Source organism: Penaeus chinensis, chromosome 13 (genome assembly GCF_019202785.1).
Source record: "Penaeus chinensis breed Huanghai No. 1 chromosome 13, ASM1920278v2, whole genome shotgun sequence".
Classification (NCBI taxonomy): Eukaryota; Metazoa; Arthropoda; class Malacostraca; order Decapoda; family Penaeidae; genus Penaeus; species Penaeus chinensis.
In genome coordinates this window covers 29,780,337-29,782,836 of record NC_061831.1, presented here as the reverse complement: position 1 = coordinate 29,782,836, position 2,500 = coordinate 29,780,337, and positions in this window count along the sequence as shown.

Here is a 2,500-nt window from a genome sequence, read left to right as displayed (position 1 = left end):
CGAAAAAAATTACCAACATTCTTGGATGAGTTTGAACTCAAAGATGGTGTGTTATATCATCTAAAGGTATGTTCTGACAAAATTATTCATAGGCTGGTCATACCTAAGGCACTACAGAAAGAAGCAATAACAATTGCCCATGCTTCTGCTATAGCAACTCATCCTGGTATTTTTAGAACTAACCACAAACTAAAAGAGCATTATTATTTCCAGAACATGCTTTCAGCTACAAAGGAATTTGTTAATGCCTGTCTTCCATGTCAGAAAAGAAGAGGAACTGTAAAACTGAACGTTCAGCTCTCTCAAATACCTGTTGTCGCTTTTCCTTTGGACAGGATAAGTGAAGATCTGATGGATCTCCACAGCTCATATCGTGGAAATCGATACCTTCTGTCCATAATAGACCACATGAGCAGGTATTTGCAACTTATTCCTCTTCCAAATAAGAGTGCCCAGACAAAAGCTGATGCCTTTGTGGAACACTATTTTACACTATTTGGAGTTCCTAGAATGCTGACTACAGACAGTGGTTCAGAGTTCAAAAATAGATTATTTTCTGAAGTCTGTGACATATTAAGTATTAAAATGCATTATACAACACCATTCTATCCTCAGGCGAATGGGTTGATCGAAAGAAGCAATAGAAGTGTAAAAGATGCAATAGCTATCCTATGTGATGACGCTCCCTTGTCATGGGATGACTATGTACCCCAAGTGCGGTATGCCCTTAACACTGCATTTCACCGATCAATTAATAACCAACCTCTGTTCCTGTTTATGGGTCATTCATGCTCTTATCCAATTGGGCTTACAAACCGTGTTACCATGAATGAAGATGATACAAGTACTGAGCATCTTCTCAAACTTCTCAAAGCTCGAGAAGTAGCAGCTGAGACTTCCCGTAAGACACGAGAAGAAAATGCAAAATACTACAATAGGAAAGTTCGTGAACAGAAAATTGATGTTGGATCTCTTGTATTGCGGCGTTCTTATGATCAAGTTCAAGGTGTTAGTCGTGCCTTAAATCCTAGGTGGTTGGGTCCATGTAGAGTAAGTCGGATCACCAGTCCAGTAACTTTTATTGTTCGTGATTTGTCTCCCCCGTTTGCTGAAAGAAAGGTTCATGCAAACCAGTTGAAGTTGTTTTCTTGTGATGCTGAATTTTCATTGTTGCCACAGGATTTTGATTCTCCTGTTCGGTCTGATTCTCTTGTTCAGTTTGATTCTTCCCGGTTGCACCCTATGATTACTCGATCTCAAATAAAAAAATAATATACAGATTTCTCTTATGTGCCTTACTAATTGTCGTTTCTTTTCAGTTTGCTTAATTGTCTTGAGTTACGCCTGCCTTGTGTGTCCGGAGTTGATTGTTTCCATGTTTATATCCCGTCCCTGCCTGGATCCTGGCCAGTGAATATTGTTGTCAAGACGTCCAGCCTCAGACGAACTTCGGAAACCCATGAACCTGCGCTGAGGGCTGCCAGAACATCCCGAAGACTGATGGGCCGCCTCCCGTGGATAGGGTTCTGGAGGAAGACTCAACGCTTCTTCCGCGAGGTTTCGCCTGATGAGCTGACGCTGAGGCTTTCCGTCTCCTCTGCCGTGGGAGATGATTGTAGTGAACGCGGGAACGAGCGCAGCGCCGTAACGCCAGTTAAGACGCAGACCAACGATTAGCGTATGCAAACGAGCCCGCACTGTCTTGGAAGTGGCGGGTATTGCTGGTATATATACCCCTCGTTCTGCCCAGACAAGGCAGAGAGGGAGAGAGAACGAACATAGCTACTTCCATGGCTTGCCAGTCCTGTCCTGTTCAGCGGCATTTTGTAAGCACATGGGAAAATCTCGGGATATATATTATTATTTTGAATTTGAGAACAAGAGTGTTGCTTGTAAATACACCGTGTACCTTGACCTTATTCTTTTCTTTCATACAACCATATTAAGTAATTTAAATTGTAACCTGGAGCCTCCGAGAAAATATGAACATTGAAATAAGCTAATACTAAATAAACGGAAATGCTAAATGAAATCTAAAATAAATATATTAGCAATAAAGAACACTTGCCACGCCTACCACACAACTTTGCAATACGACACTAATCCTTCTCCTCCTCCTTCTCCTCCTTCTCCTCCTCCTCCTCCTCTTCCTCCTTCTCCTCCTTCTCCTCCTCCTCCTCCTCTCCTCCTTCTCCTCCTTCTCCTCCTCCTCCTCCTCTTCCTCCTTCTCCTCCTCCTTCCTCCTCCTCCTCCTCCTCTCCTCCTTCCTCTTCCTCCTTCCTCTCCTCCTCCTCCTCCTCCTCCTCTCCTCCTCCTCCTCTCCCCTCCTCCTCCTCCTCCTCCTCCTCCTCCTCCTCCTCCTCCTCTCCTCCTCCTCTCCTCCTCCTCCTCCTCCTCCTTCTCCTCCTCCTCCTCTTCTTCCTCCATCTCCTCCTCTTCTTCCTCCTCTCCTCCTCTTCTTCCTCCATCTCCTCCTCTTCTTCCTCCATCTCCTCCTCTT